The sequence below is a fragment of the Crocodylus siamensis genome, chromosome 2 (genome assembly GCF_052110815.1).
Source record: "Crocodylus siamensis isolate JL-2025a chromosome 2, ASM5211081v1, whole genome shotgun sequence".
In the NCBI taxonomy this organism is placed as follows: domain Eukaryota; kingdom Metazoa; phylum Chordata; order Crocodylia; family Crocodylidae; genus Crocodylus; species Crocodylus siamensis.
The window spans coordinates 116,007,357-116,024,519 of NC_143396.1; the positions used below are offsets into that span (position 1 = coordinate 116,007,357).

At 39.7% G+C, this 17,163-nt stretch overlaps 1 protein-coding gene across 3 annotated transcripts in view; it reads right to left on the bottom strand.

Moving 5' to 3' along the window:
• SYNPO2 (synaptopodin 2) overlaps positions 1–17,163 on the bottom strand; it is a 143,283-nt gene that overhangs the window by 8,492 nt on the left and 117,628 nt on the right. The gene's annotated exons all lie outside the window — the stretch shown is intronic.

Below are 17,163 nucleotides of genomic sequence, written 5' to 3' on the forward strand. Positions count from 1 at the left end.
GAAGGATTTTTCCAAGATAACTTGTTTGGAAAGCGAATGTAAGAAATATTTGGAAAAGGGGACACATCTGCACCTCTTTGTACGATGATTAAAGAAACCCACCATTTTGAAAAGTAACTTAGGAGGAAGGAAAGGGTCTTGCTATAGTTTGGGTTATTTACTTACCTTAGGCTCATATCATCACATAGCTAGCTGGTTCTGGTATGAGTGAAAGAGCCATATTCATATAAGCCACTACAATCATCTCCTTGTGTCTTGGGCACAATCCTCCTTACAGTCCCCAAAGAATGAGCCTTCAGTTTTTGAGGAAAGAGAGAGCCAGATGAACGCTCTATGTCACTTGGGAGAATAGTGATGACTGTGCTGAACTTAAGCAAAACAGAGACTTGAGAAAAGCCTGACATTCCTAGAAAGAGAAAATATCTTTTGCTAAAGAATACCTCAATTATTTTGGACTGAAAACTTGCTGAATAGAAATAGCTGTCACCTTTTGTAGTATAGAAAAAGGAGAAAATAATTTGTTCCATTCTCTTTGTTCTTTCTGTTATTGATTTTTTAAAGTTCAGAAGAATTAAAATAACTTGGGCCTGTTTCTATCTGTTGTGTCTCACATTAATGAAAATTAGGAGCTGCTAGTTCTTTTGAAATCAGCCTGTGTAAACAGGTGTAACTATAAAAGAAACAAATCCAAAATGTATTATTAAATCTGTATCTCAGAGGATTCACAGAAGTTACAGTGGTGTAATGCAGGGTCAGACTTTGGATTTCTTTCATTATCCAGATAATTAATAAAATAAGCTCTCAATATATACAGCCATTGTGCCAAGCCAGGACAGGGCATTTTAGTTTCCATGCCCACTTATTCCTGGGCCTTCCACTATGATTTCCAGGGATTACAATTAGTGACAGATATGGTAGTGATGATTGAAATGAAGCAATTGGTACACCGTGTGTTTGTATATTTGCACATACAACCACATAATTTTGAGAACTGACTTGAGTCATGATTTTCCAGTGATTTACTCCAGTTCCTGAGTAAGAACACAGCGGTTTTTTTTCTGCCTTGTCACTATCCCGTGGTTATATGTTCTTTGTTTTCTTTGGAGAAGAAAGCTCTATGTACTTACAGAGTCTGGAACACGGGTCTTTAATGACCTACAGAAAAGTATAACTTTTGTTAGAACACAAACATGTCCTGTATTTCTCCCTGGGAAAGGCTGGGAGAGGATTGATTACTTTTATATTGTTCTCATTACAATGATTCCTTGTCCACTAGGAGAGATGGGCCTGAACCAAAGCTCTTGATCTAAAATATGCTAGAATTGGGTCAGGAGCTAGATTTTATACCCATACTGACCTCAAACGGCAAGGGTCTGTTCAGAACCCTGGAACTGACAAAAAGGATCATAAGCCAACCTCTGATGAATTGAATTCACTGTTCATTTACTGAACAATGATACCTGCAATAGTGCCACTCTGTCCATCTTATGTTCTTTTAGATCCTTCAAGCATCTCTTTTAATGTCCTTGGCTCTGAAAGTACTTGGTCTGTAGTGGGTTTATAGGTCCCACATAACAAAAGGAGTCAAGAAGAACCCAGGGCCTACCAGGAAATTCAGATAGCCATCCAGGGGCGAAGCCCAGATACAAGCACAAGATAAGAAGGAGAGCCTGATCCATGACAGAAGGACTTTTGAGCTAGGAGGAGCTTCAAGCAGGTCCTGCTGAGGTGGAGCTGTCCTAAAGAAGACAGCATAAAGGGGTATAATCAGTGGAAGTAATACATCTGTTTTCTTTGCCTGGTAAGCAGAATATACAGAATCCAAAGCATACATGAGACAATGGAGAAAGGAATAAGTAAATTGATAGGAAATCATCATATCTTTCTCTTCCTCAGATAGCAGCACCCTTATACCTTTTCTTTCCAGCAGCTAGGAAGGGAATGACAGAAGACCCCTCAGATGAAATTACCAAGAGCTATAATGTAATCACAGACTGTCTTACTGCCCTTCTGTTGTAAAGCTTTCATTGTCAAGTTGTAACATCACAGAAGGACACTGTGCTGCAAAAACATATTGCCACACCATGCTTAGCTTGTGCCTTTCCAAAACTGTGCTCAAAACTTTTCAGGCAACTGCCTTGGACTTGTTACTGAATGGAGGCAATGGCTCTTATGTAGGAAGAGGATGAAAGGCAAATAAGAGTTGTCCATCAAAACCATATGGAATCCTCGTAAACTGCAGCTGGCTTTGTCAACATGTATGTGAAGAGATTAAGTGCCTGTGTTACATTAACAGAGATTTTAAAAATGCAAACTATTTCTAAACTGATAAATAAAGCAAGTGTTTATTGTGCCATAAACATCTGTAACATTTTGAAAGTATATGTTCATACATGCTAAAACAAATGTAGTGATTTTCCCCCTAACTGAGCTAATAATTACTTTAGGGAGGTGCATCAGTGTAAACACAATTATTTATAATGTGTGTGTGCATATACACATAAAAGTGTGTGAGTATATTTGATTTGTGTAATAATTCAGAAAAGGCTGTATTACAAGGAGCTAAGTACTACTGCAAGTTTCCTGGTAGTTACAAATATGATGACAGGCAAGCACTGCAGCATTCAGATTAAGAAAACAGTGTAAATAGCTGAAAAGGTAAATAGCATGTAAAAGGTCTCTTTCATCCCCAAATTCATATGGAAATGCCAGATACTATTTAGTGAACTTTACCTGTTTTCGCAGTGGCTTTACCTTTGAGATATATTTGAATGTCCTACATAAAAGTACTTCATTTAAAAGGGAAATCTGTCACATGTTTTGTGCCTAAACTTTTTAGGCCAGACTCTTCACTGTATCTCAGTGGGACTGTGTCCATTCCTACCAACTGAGGAGACCAAGTAAATGATTTTCAAAAAGCACCTTGGTGATTTAGGAGCTTAAGTCCCGTTTTTCAAAATGATTTAGGCATTTAAGAAACTATATCTCAGTGAAATCTTGTAGCTTTTAGACTCCCTACTGTTTGACTCACTTTTCCAAAATAAACTTTGGTTCATAAGTCATTTAATCTTTTCTTAATCTAGTCCTTCATCCCGCATCCATGCCTTTGATGTTCAGTTCCCTTTTGCATTAGCATCTAGGTGACATTTACAAGTATTATAGGAGAGTAAGGAAAAAGGAAGCAGAAGGAGCAGCTATATGCCTATGGCTGCTGAGAGCCTTGTTTTGGGTCATTTAGGTCAATAAGAGTCATCAACAACAGCACTGTATTCAACATTATATGCAGCTTGCTAATTGTATCACTCACTGCCAACTCTAGATGAATCATACACACAAGATACAGTTCTAGTAATTTACTCAGTTATATTGGCATTCCTGGGCTACTTGAATTTTAATATTTCCCTTTGTCCAGGGGATGTGTGGCTGTTCCATACTATAAGGGTCCAAAGACACGAGTTACCCATGTTGTGGGAATTTTGATGAACGCTGATAGCCCTGGGGGGGGGGAACTTTTTACTGCCCTGTTTATACCACTTTCTGGTGAACCCTTTCTCCCACTTCTCCCAACTGTAGTAATATCTTTGCACCTATGGTGGTATGAAGAAGTAACATTATAATGATCTCCGTAGCACTTTTCATTCTAAGCCCTTTGACAATGAAACTATACATAGCAGCACAATTCATCTGTCCCTGGAAAGCAGTCAGCTCTGAGGCAAATGGTAGCAATTGTTTAACACTGTTAAATAAGACAGCTGAATACATTTAGGGGGAAAAAAAAGAAAAAAATCCTATCTGCTCTAAGGTGACTTACACAGGCAAAATGTAACTGTCTCAGTTGAAACATAAAACCAGAATCAGTAGGGACACTTAATGACCCCAAGAGGTCAAAACTTCGGCTTTTCATCTCATTGCAAAGTAACCAGTTAAGCCATCCACGAGCACTAGAAATAGACCTGCACCCTACAATCCATGTCAGAATCCAAGCTTCCTCCAAATTCAAAGCTGTTCTGATCTCAGTGTTTTGTTCAATCCATTAGAAAAAAATTCAGACCTCTTTCTAAACTTACTCTAAATTTCTTACTGAGGGCAGGACAAGATGGCACCTTAGAGACTAACTGGTTCAGAGAGGCCTAAGCTTTTATAGGTGACACCCGCCTTTGTTATAGCATCCGACGAAGTAGGCTGCCACTCACAAATCCTATGTCTCTTTGAACTATTAACGTCTAAGGTACCACCCTGCCCTGCCTTCTGCCTGACGTCAGACTTGCATGCTACCTACTTCTTTCTAAGTTTGGAACTGTTAAGATCTCTGGTTTCAGTTCAGGGCCATCTATGTCTGAGACCATGTTTATTGGTCATAGTTGTCCAGAAAGGAACAGCACTGGGTGAGGCCACTGCCTATATGCGTGATTGGAACAGGAACAGATCATAAAATTCCTGATGCTCTCAACCTGCCACCATTATATCCTTTTTGTGTTGGGTAGGGGTGTGTGAAGAGGAAAAAAGCTGTTAAATTTAACCATTAACTACTCCAAAACACTGTGAATGTTTACAAGGAACAACGAGAAACAAGAAGGAAGTACAAGCATAGCACTACTAAGCTCATGTAAAGGAGACATTGACTTAGCACAAGCAATCACTGTTTCAGTGAAGTGAAGGAAATGTGCCATTTGACACTCGTCATTCTCTGGTTATCAAAACAAAATAAAGTGAGGTTTGTGATCTGCAAGAGACTGGAGTCTCTTTGGCTCAAGGATCCCTGTTTTCAGTGAAAAAGCTAGGATTTGAAAGAGTGAGTTTGTCATAGGGAAGAGCATTTGCTGCCACCTTCTGGAGTTTAGCAGTAAACACTAAGCAGTTATGTCACGGCTTATGTCTAACAAGGCTGAGAAACCGAAGAACATTTGAAAGCAGGTGCCATTTATGGGTTTGGCCAGCTTGTATTCTGTCTAGAAAACTAGTTATGATTTTAACAGCCTGGACTCTGCTTATGGACCAAATTCTCACTGAGAGCAGAAGGCCAAGTATCAGCTGCCCCAGGTGTAAATCTCCGGCTCCTCTTTGTCCAAAGTAACTATTTCTGCTCTAAGTGGCTGTTGTGCACTGTGCCCAGTGCTGTCCTTGTCCTCAGCATACATCATACACATACATTGTTCTTACACACCATGTATAAAGCTGGTGCAGAGGGAGAAAGCAAGTTTGCACGTACAGTACATATTGGGGACCACAGAAGCATCTATCTGTGGTCCCTTGCTGAGCAACTGTTATGGGGCATCACTTCTCACCACTCTCCTCACACACAAACATGCACAACTTTGTCCATGCCATGGAAGATGAAGCAGGTTTGGCCTCTTACTGAATATGTATTCCTAAAACAATCAAGGAACTAGTCCTTGTTATGACTCCTGTCTATTCTGTGAACAATGAAGCAATTTTAAATAAGCAAAGAAATAAAGGGGATACATCAATGACCTCTTTCCAAAATTACAAAACCATAAATATAGAGTGCATTGTATGTTATGGATGGAGCTGGTAACAAAGGCTATCATTCAAGTTGCTTCACAGTTCCTCTTGAAGGCATCTTTTTTCAGTTGCTTATAATTTTGCCAGTATTGAGATGTTTGCACCAAGTTTCTGCTCTGGCTGATTTTTTTTTTTTTTAAATTTCAGCCAAAGGGTTCAGCTGTTTCACAGAGCAAGACCAGGCAAAAATTCGGTGTCTCATCCATTTTGAAAAAATTCTGCCCCTTTTCTTTTGGAAGGCTCCAGCACTTCCTGCTTTTGGAATTTGGCAAGAAGTGGTCTTTGTGTCATAGATGTGCCTTTTGATATCCTCATGGAAACATGTCCATATTCAACCAGTTTAAAAGTCTTTGTACAATGTGACGCACACCAAGCAGAGAATTCTTAAATTTTAGCTAGCAATTCCCCAGAGCTATTGAGTATAATCCAGCTGAAGGCTGAGCATGAGCAGGACCCTCTGCAATTGCAGCTTCTGTTCCTGTGGGTTATGATGGGTCTCAGCCTAGCCTGGGTACATGGACTGAGAGCAAGGTTACTGTTTTTCCTGGACTTTCCATGATTTCCCTGGTGGGTCCTGGCTGATAAGGAAGCTGTCTGATTTTAATGCAGAGGTGAGAAGAACTGCAGAGGAAGAGGACAAGAGAAAGGACAAGAAAACAGGATAAGGAGATGGAGGATGGGAGGGAGGATGTTGGCAGTCAAAATACAGGGGGAAATGGATCTGAAAGTTAAGAAGGGAGACTGGGAAAAAGAGACCAGGCTTTGGAGCTTACAGGGGTGAGCCTAAGGTTTGCCAGTCAAGAATACTGGGACATGGATGGGATGCCTGAGAAATGGATATTGGATCTGGCTACCCAAAGAGAATAGTACATGCACAAGGATCCAGGAATTGGGAAGAGACAGGGTGAGGACGGACTGGAAGAGATGGAACAGCAGAGAAATGTTTGGGACGAATGGGGCAGAAGAATCTGTGCCCATTCAAGCACACTTCTCTCCAAAGCCAGACATGGGACCCAAGATTCCTGAATCTTAATATTCCTTCAATATTTCTCCAGCAAACATGGGTGAAATACAGGCAATGCATGTCATCTCTCTCTAGTGCTGGCCCACATAGGGGCACTGACTATGTATGATTGTCATGTTATTTTGTTAGCTCAAGTGGCAGAGTTCTGTGCAGTGGCCCCAACCCTGCTGCATAAGCATATGAAATGATTTCAATAAGCTGCCTGAGGGTATTCCTGGTTTTGCATTTTGCTCTTTAAAAATGTAGAAAATTATATGCATGCACAGTGACACTAGAAGACCATTGCTAAGGCTAGAAAGTCAAGCACTATGAAAACATGAAATGCTAGAATTAAGAATTCCTCTGTAGCCTTAATTCACCCCTTTGCACATATGCATTATATTATACTCTTTTATGTACTCGCATGCTATTTTTTCCCAAAAAGCCCTGCCTTCTTCAACATACAGGCTGGACATGCTCTCAGGATGAATTGGGATTATGAAGCAAAAGAGTCAATTATCTAAAAGGTACTTCATTTGTCATATAAATTGGGAGGTGTGTAATGAATGAGACAGGGGTGTGCAGGAACAGAATGGCTGATTTCCTGTTTAAGACAGTTGAATTGTGCTCTGTGGAATGGATTCCATCCTTCCTTGTGCCACTAGAAAAGACACTTAACCTATACTTTTTACATGCAGAGCCTAATTTGGTCACTTATGTGCTACCTGTTTTCTGAATACTCAAGACACATTCAGCTGTAGGCAATGGGAGCTGAGCTTTGAACACGTGAAGTGCCAGTGCTCTGAAAAATCAGATCCGGGATCCAGGCACCCAGAATTGATGGATACATCTGATCTTACTATCCCTGTGCTTCTACTCCTGTCTGTACAATGGGGAGAATGCCACCCTTTCATCTTCCAGTGGATGTTCTAAACATTCATCAACACTTGTGAAGCACTTAAATATTACAATGATGAGCATCTCAGGAAACCCCCAGAGGAAATGAATAATTTGGTCACAAAGCTTCCTTTATATAATGTGCAGGAAATAAGGCATGGGACCACAAGGACAAAATAAATACTAGGCAAGCTGCTCATTGAGTGAATATTATCCATCCCAAATGCTGAATGAGGCAGGGGTCAGCCTGTGGGTCATTTGGCAAATATAAGTTGTGAGTTTCATGAACTCTTTCCTCATGATTGAATCAAAGGATTAGGTGATGTTAGTTTACTCTGAAGTTGGAAGAGCTAGTATTACAAATGTTATGATGTTACAACAGCTGGCATCGTGTATACTAGGAAGTGATTAAAAAGTGTCATCATGTATGCTCACAGGGGGTGATGAAATAAGACAACACAGGTATACTTCTGGCATTTCTTTTGAAAGCTTGTTGTTTTTTTTACAACCTTCATAATATTCTGAGAACAATTTGTCAAGTGTATATATAATATGCAAATATACTGATATGAGGCCAGTTTCTTGCCTCAACACAGTCCCTTCAGTAATCCTAAGGGATGACGAAATTACTCTTTCAAATCATCTTCTTAAACTTAAGTTGTATCACACTAAAAAAAAAAAATCCTTGGTTTTGTATTTTCCCATATGTGTGATACTCAATGCAACTCAAGTGCTGACCCTCCTTGCACAAAAATATCACCTTATAGATACACGTTCTAACGAAATCCTGGAACTACAGCGGCCTGCCATCCACATCCTTCAAGGAAACAGGAACTGCAATGGAAAGCCACCATGAAGGGACTCACTTTGTTCAGTCAGTCATTTTGTCACACCTCTGCACTTGCTGACTACAGCTCAACAAGAGCGCACCTGAAACCTCTCAAAGCTGTCCTTTACTGAGAGATTCGCCAGCCAGGTTTGTATATCCAGCCAATGTTGTGGCTAAGGTTGGGATAAGTACCCCAACTTGGTTGCTTATCCAAACAGAATCCAAACAACATCTAAGCAGACATTTTTAGGTTCTCCTGCCACCGCGTACGGAGCTAAAACTACCCTGGTTCCATTTTAAGTTATATACCTTGATATGGGAAAAGTGTCAAAAGTTCTAGGGATAAGGTTGTGTACACTCATGCACACTGTTACACAGCTCTGACTGATACACTCAATGCCCTGGGGAAACATAGCCATTCTCTGCCTAGCTCCTCTGTCTCTGAGCTGTTTCTCTGAAGTGCCCAAGCCACCTGCTGCTGCCACAGCCCTCTCTGCTTTTTCACTTTTGTGCCCACCTGCCCTACCTGCCACCCCATCCCCTTGCTGCTGATTCCTATCACCATCAACTGCCACAAGGTGCAAATCCTGTCGTGAGAGAAGCAGTGGCTGCAGTTAGGGAACAAGAATGAGGGAGCAAGTTTGGTAGGGGTGACAACAGGTGACTTGTGCACTTACTCATGCTGCTGATTTCATTGCCACCAGCTGCCACAAGTAGTGCGAAAGAGAGACCAGGGAGCAAGGATTGTCACAGTGGGTGGAAGGGACCTAGTTTGCTGCCCAGAGCTATTGTCCTGGTTGACCACTCCTGGTTAAGCTATTGAATACTTGTACCAAAGGACAGAATTGGGTTGCAAGAGAGAAAAATAACTCTCATTCTTTGTACAAAGTGGTCTTTTGACAAGTTGGTCAAAAGTAGGGGAGTTGGGCACATTCAACAACTTTCCAATTTAATCATTCAAATTGACACTGCAATTTTATAATGGAAAAATTAACTTCAAATGTAAAATTAAAATGATTGATTTGCCAATTGAAATAAAAAAACCTGGGAGCTACATTTGTGCGTTGGAACATAATTTATATCCTACTGAAGTTAATGGGAGTTTTGCTCAACTACTACCACTGGAAAAAGGCTATTTCTTCCCTGAATATTATGCCAAGAAACACAAGCTTGACTAGTATAATTCTCAGGGCACAAATCATCCTTGTTCACACTGATGAAGGAAACGGAGCCAAGAACAATGGTGGCACTGTCATTGGTTATTGCTAGTGAGAGACTCCAATGTAGCATGAGAGGACTTGAGCCCACTCTTATAGAAGATAATTCCAAACTAACATTTCATTGAGTTTTTGGGATGTGTGTGTGTTTCCCCATAAATCATTTGCTTGGGAAAAAAACTTCCTAAAGTTAAGTACCTGGCCCAGAAAACACTTATGACAAACATACCTCTGGAGAGTCTTGAACTTTTCCCTTGTGATTTAATCAGGGAAGTAAGTGATGTTTGTTTACTGTGAAGTTAGTGCAGACGATATCACGTGTGCTATGAAATTACAAACAGTTGGCATCATGCGTACCATGAACTTACAACAGTCACATATTTTCACAAGAAAGCTGCTGCCAGTGAGCACATTCAGAACTTTTGAATCCACTGTTTTGCATTGCTTTTTAATGATCTTGTCATGAATTTCCTTCTTGGTATCAACATGCCCATTTCAGCCTGAATGGAGTCATTCTAAGTTAACCCCATGCCATAGTATCTGGAGAATCTTATAATTGCTAGTTCAACAGCAGGTGCCCAATACAGTCTTGGTTATAAGCATGTTAATAAAGCAAGTTGCATCAGGTTTTTCTAGTATGCAGATGTTTTTAAAATGTCAAAAGTCTTGAAGTAGAAAGGAAGGGGAAAAAAATCTCACAATTTTCTTTCTGGAGCCAGTGCTATTGCCTCATTGGTGTCTACTCCATCTCAGAATGTACAATAACCTCTTTGCAAGAGGCTGGAGGAAGTGCGTATCCTGAGACAGGGTCCTGTATATTCCAAGGTCAGGTTCCCTTCATAATTGTTTCCCAGTGCAGCTGAGCCCTCTTGTAGGCTCCTTTTTTGAAATGGCTCACTTTCAAGAACTGGCTCATGCAGCATTCTGACAGCCCATTTCTGTTTCATTTTCAGGCATGGTATAAACCTATTGCTGGAATCAGCTTCTAAAAATAATAATAATAATAATAATAATAATAAAACAACACAAAACAAAAACAAGCAAGCAAGTCTTTCATGCCATTCCCCATCTCTTTGTACTAGGTATGCATGACATGATTCCTTTATAACTGAAAGCTTTGGATGCAGTTCATGAGAAATATCATGACTGGTGATGTCTGACACTCAGCTTAAAAGGTAAGCCTGACTCCTCCAGAATAAAGGTTGGAAATCAAGCAGCCATTGAAGTTTCTCAAAACGGAAGGATTTCACAATAATTTTATATACATCCTGAATACATTTTCCTTTTGACTTTTAAGCAGCCTAATGATGAATGGTGAGGCCTTTCTTGGTGACTGTTTTCCTCCTCTTGTTCTTTCACTGTGTCTCTTGGTCCTCTGATTTTGACTGTTATCTCACAATGCACAATCTTTACCATGCTTTCCTCTTGCAGTTGTCTCTCCATAGCTCCAATTTTTCACAGTTCCATCAAATCTTCTTTTCCACAGCTGACTACTCTCCTACTCATCTCTATCTTTCCTATTTGCATCACACTATAACCCGCAACCTGTCTTTCAGCTAATTCTAGATACCCCACCATATTGGTAGCACTCAGCTATAGACACAGCCCAACCTCACTATGTTTAGCATTCATTTAAAATGTAATGACATCAGTTCCTCAGAGAGGAGAGATGGAAATTGTTAAGAAAAGATGGAGGAATTTACTGTTACCTGTATATACCATGAGCGGCAGCACTGCATAGCATGGCAATTTCAAGACCAACCTTCTGTTTCTGATTTCATAGTATATCAGGCCAAAGAAAATGAGATACATAATGAGGTGCAAGGCAGAGGGAGGTGAAGCTCATTTTAGAGTGGCATTGCTTTGGCTTTAAGCAAGATGACTAATCAGCTCTGCTGGTGGAAAGAAAGGCACTTGTGGATATTTCAAGATGAAAAGATTGTCAGTAAGGTAAATGGGAGAAGATCTAAGAACCAGTCTATCTGAAGGGTCTCAATCAGCGACAGACATGTGCAAATATACTTTGCAGCAAAAAAAAAGCCTTGATATACATAAATTGGAAGGCCCCCAACCACAGGCCAAACCAAAGGACATGTATATCTTATTATAACTGGGTATCTTGGAGTATTTTATTCCTCACAGAAAAAATAAGCATACCTAGACTAGAGGAAGGAGTGTTACTTTCAGCAGATAGTTATATTGTCATTTTAAATAAACGTTGCATCTTTGTCCTTGCAATCCTTTTTTTCTCCATTGTTTTAATCATCAGTTATTTTTCTCCAATCAAGAATAGGGTAAGACTTTAGGCTTCTTTGTTAGCTTTATATTGATAGTGGTATTTCGATCATTTTTAATTGAAGCTGCATAAAGTTATTCTAGAGGAAAATTTGAGATCTGTGCCACATGGGGAAATGCCACCACTTGGGGGGAAAATTGATTCCAGTTGTCTCTTGTGGTCTAAAACTTTCACAAATTTTGTTCCTTGTGAGAAAGTGCCCACACCACTAAAACCAATTGTATAATTGGTATACTTATTGGTAGCCTTAGCAGAGTAACTGGGGATTAACAGTCTGAGCTTCACAGAAGCTCATAAAGTCTATTCTAGACCTGGTCAGAAAATGCTTTCCCCCCCACTCTTCCCTTCTCCATCATGATAAATAGTCAAAAAACTGGAAACCACCCCCACCCAAAAAAGACACACACAAAAAACCCAAGCTTTCTTTCATTTTCAGTAAGATATCAAATGTTTTCCAGGGAAAGCAACATTTTCCAAGGAAAACATCATTTACTCAAAAGCCAGGTTGCCTATCAAAACCCAGTTTGGATGGAAATAGTTTAACCAGCTATTAATAGTTCCTTCAGCTCAGAGTTGAGGCCTATTGGCAGAGGGACTTGAATAACTAGTATTGCTGCTGTTTGTGCTCTTTCCAAAGAAGGATGCATAGACAGAAAGCTCAGAATTATGAATCCATCTAGCACCTGCCATGAACAGTTCATTTGCAATCAAGGAAAGTGTGTTTCTGAAAAAAATACTATTTCCTTCTTAGGAGCTTTGACTTTAGGGTAACTGAGTGACGAGATGGTAGGCACTGTTTGTTATCAGAGCTGGACTTTCAACAGAATCTCAGTTTCCTTTAAAATAAAAAAGAAAGTCCTTCTTTATAAGGAAGCCTTTCTGATGCAAAGTGATTATAGGGCTGGAAGGAACTTGTGCCTTGGCAATTGTAGGACTTTTCAATTTATTTATCCCATACAATAAGACTGTTATATTATGCAGGAGGCAAAGATTCTTAAGGTGGTATCTTTTATTGGACCAACTGCATAATTTGGACAGGGTCAGATGAGCTTTTCAGTGCATGAGATTTTTCATCAGGTCTGATGAATATAACGTCTTTTATATTAGATGTTTATCCAAATTAACCATATTGCTAATGCTTCCTTATATCAATAGGCTGATCTCTAGGCAAAGGTAAGATTGGACAGGATTTGGTTATGCTGATGTGGTCAGAAAAAACGGTTTCAATATGCAACCCTTATTGGTAACATTTTCATTCCTCTGAGGCTGGCACTGTGCCTAGAGTGTGTCCATTGTATGTCTGTGAAGGAAATAGACAGGACACAATAATTTTGAGAGAGAGTCTTGCTGGGTTTGCCTCTCTCCCAGAGAGTACTGAACTGCCAGAGTCAGTGAGGAGCTCAAATAGCCAGTCATAGGAAGGAGACTGGCCCCCCATTCCCATTTCAGCCCCCCCACCTCAGCCAGAAGAGATCCCCTCTTCCCAAATGCACCACACCATCTAGGTGTTGTATCACTAGTAGTCCAGGGGATATCTACCAACCTCAGAAAAAAAAGAGGATTCATTCCACAATCAAATCACCCATTCCAACATATTTTAGCAATTGCTGCAGGCATTTTTGGTGTGTTCCTGTGTCTGTATGTGTGTGTGTGTTGCAGGGGGAGTTGGAAGGGGAATCCTCTTGTTGACATTTTGAACAGGTCTGAGTGGATTTTCTTGCTAAATGTACAGATCTTAGATTACAGTAACTGATTTTATACAGAGCCCCCAAAGCACCCTGAATGGTACAGTATAATACATGTGGCACAATTAAATGTACTGAGAGGAACATGGCAACCTTAAAGCACTTTTGGACATTCATGTGACCATATTGGTATTGTGGCTACTACAATAAGACCCCTATTTTATAATCAAATTTGTTCACACAGTGGGCCCATACAATATATCTGGTTACTCTTATTACAGCATTTCTTGTAACAATGCTTGTCACAATTTTATCAAAGGCTGGTAAAATTATTATTTGCAAAAGTTCCCCCTTCAAAGCCAAATGAAACTTTCCTAATGGAGCAGATGTGTCATTTACATATAAACTGTATGTTGTCTTGATATTTCAGTCATGGGTGACATCATCTACATTATCTAATTTAGATTGAATGGCAGTATTCACCTCCAATCTTTTCTCAATTTCTGCTGCACAAGAGATGGCATAGTGGGTAAAAGTTCAGTGAAATAGCCTTATTCTGAAATACTATTAAGAGCTGATGACTTACCTTATTAGAGATGAGCTTGAAACAAAACCCACATCAAACATCTACAACTTGCGTGTGGTAAGGGAGTGGAGGATTGGGGCGGGGGCGAACTGGAGTCAGGCCTAGATTCCAGATGACTGAACGCAATAAGACTTGTTATTCTAACCCAAATACTTTAGAAAATCCTGCTATCCCTACAATGGCCAAACTGACAGTATGTAACATCAAGCAAATCCAGATTTGCAGGATGGACTCCACCCTTTGTCTGCTACACACAGTACCAAGATGGTAATCTAAAAATTACATTGGCAGATGAATACTACAAAAGCCTTTTGCTTCTAATTGCATTTATATATGTGATTTTGTAGATTGCCTAAATAAGCTTTCAGCTTGTGCTGTATTGACTGAATGCTATGCTTATTTCTATTCGGTTTCTTTCAAGCAAACTTAATACTGCCAAGAGGTACTGACTGATTGTCCAGGAAACTACAGCCGGCTGTTATTATCCACAGCTTCCTCTCACTACCATAATAAGAGGATGCTCTGCTAATGGGGAGGTGATCTCCTTAGAGATAAGAGTGCAAACCAGTCTCCTCTCCACTCACTCTTTAGTCTTTCTGCTGAGATATGTCCAATAAAAATGTCTATCAGTTCCAATCCTGACAGCTGTTTGGTGATGCACACATCTATAAGCTAGAGGTTGGACTGAGATCATCTGCTAATTTCATGCAGGCCTCTCAGCAGCTGATCATGACTGTAGTAAATAGTGACCTGAGCCAGAATTGCACTGGTGAGTAAGAGGTAAAAACTGCTGTATTTTATTAATAGTCACATGCCTTTTTAAGAAGGCTCTTTAGTGTGACTAGAATATGCAAAGATATTTTACAGCAGTAGACTACAATGAAAATGCATAAGGCTTTCATACTATTTTTTCCTAAAGTGACCAGATTTCTTTGGCAATATCCATCTGTCTAGTCATACCACCCATATCTTTGGTAACAATAGATTAACTTTTTCCAAGTAGACATTATCTTTTGAATTTCTAGCTAAGGTAGTTTATGTAACCAAGATCTTCAATAGTGAATTAATTATGAAGATATACTTGAAAGAAAGAAACAAGTCCAGCTTAGATTGCAATTGAATTACATGGAAAATATAAATAGCATAAAATATATTGTCAGTCAGCATGTGTTAACAAAAAAAATCAAACAGGTAGAGAAGAAAGGAAAAAGTTTAATGGTAGAGGAAAAATATAGCATATTGACAGTGGACAATGAATGGAAAGAAGTAGAGCTCAAGAGGATTAGAATATTGTTACCATACACACCTGAGCAAGATGTGTTTGCAGTATAGTTCTCTCTCTATTTTTTTGTGTAGAACCGATTGGTTTGACTATATATTCTAGCAGCTCTATTGGATTTCAAATGTGGTTTATTTAACTGTGTTCCCCATTTGTTCCATATCAGGGTCCTGATTCTAAATCTACTGAAGTTAGTTGGAGTCTTTCCAGTGGCTTCACAGGGTTCTGAATCCAACTTCATGTCACGGATCATTTGCTTTTCACATATACAATGGAAGTTTGAACTTAATACAAATTAAAAGTTAACTTCATGGGACTAATCTGGAGAGGCTTCAGATGAATATTCCCCACCCAAATAGTTCCATTTAAACCAATAAGACAGTGAGTAAATATCCATAGTGTGTGTAAAGGCTCCATAATCTGGTTTGTAGCCAGCTGGCTGGTGATTTAAACAACCATGTCAAAACTACCTTCTGCCACTTTTTCTCACAGAGTAGCACCTGAATCTGTGAGTATGTCTTATTAGCCTTTGACACACACATAATGGACAACTCATTCTCCAGAATTGGCACCACTGATTTCCATAGGACTGTTTAAGAAGTAAAGTATTACACAGTAGGCAAGGCGCTAAGGCACTTTGCATGGTTCTAGGGGTGGGGGGGTGTTTTAATTAGAGTAGCTCCAACAGCCACTCTAATTAAAGCCCCTAGAACGTCATGTGTATGAGCACCCTGCTCTGAAAAATGGTGCCAGGGTGCTTTGAAGCTCATTGAACAAGCTTTAGTTAAAGCACCCCCATCGGCATTTTTCAGCACAGGGACGCTGATACACATGATGCTGGAGTCTTTTGAAGCATGGAAATTACCACGCTCCAGCAGATTTGATTAGTTGAGTCTGTTCTGATGCGCTGTAATTACAGAATGTTGGAATAGCCTCCTTGCTCATGTATAGGTGCCCTAAATGTGCAGTAGGCTAATTCTACTGCACATTAGCGCATCACAGCAAAAGCCGTGCTATTACACTAATGCGCAGTAGAATTAATTTATTGTAAATTAGTGTCACTAAAAAGACATGCACCGGTGCTACTGTGCAGTAATGCTGGTTACTGTGCATTCGATTAGTACTTGTTATTATAGGTACTAAACTGAATGCGCAGTACCCACAGCATGTTAGTGCATGTGTAGATGTGCCCAGCATGAAATATGAAGGGGTTGGACTAGATGACCTCTTGAGTTCTCTTCCAACCCTATTAGTCTATGATTTAATTAGACTATTCATGATGTAAGCTGTTATTCAGCCCTGTTTAAAGGTGGCAAAATCTGACTGGCTACAACTAAAAGGAGTTTTGTATGGTAGCAGTGGTTTGATCCTCCTGGTCCATAGTACATAAATAAAGGCAGATAGTGTGAGAACAGAGTAACAAGAATGAAAGTGGAAGAAGTACCATAAAGCCCAAAATGAAAACAAGAAAATGCCTGTGAGAGAGCAGCAGAAAGATGAGGTCATTTATATGGTATAGTCTACTCTGGTTGCAAATATCGGTACTCATGTATGTCTCCTTTTGATTCTCAGTCACTGTGCTTTCAGAAGAAAATACCACATCACATTGTAGCTGCAAACTCAGCTCACCCATCTGACTGTTCAACAATCCTAATTTACTGTCTTCTATAAGGAGTTATTTGATGGAGTCAAGGCAAATAATTATTAAAATATGCCTGCACTTGGGATATCAAGTTGAGTTCACATTTTCCTAAAAATATGAAACATTTAGTACCATTTCTAACCCTTTTACCACTTCCCTTAAGTCAGTCTTCTTCAAACCCTGCAATATTCCTTATGGCACATTCG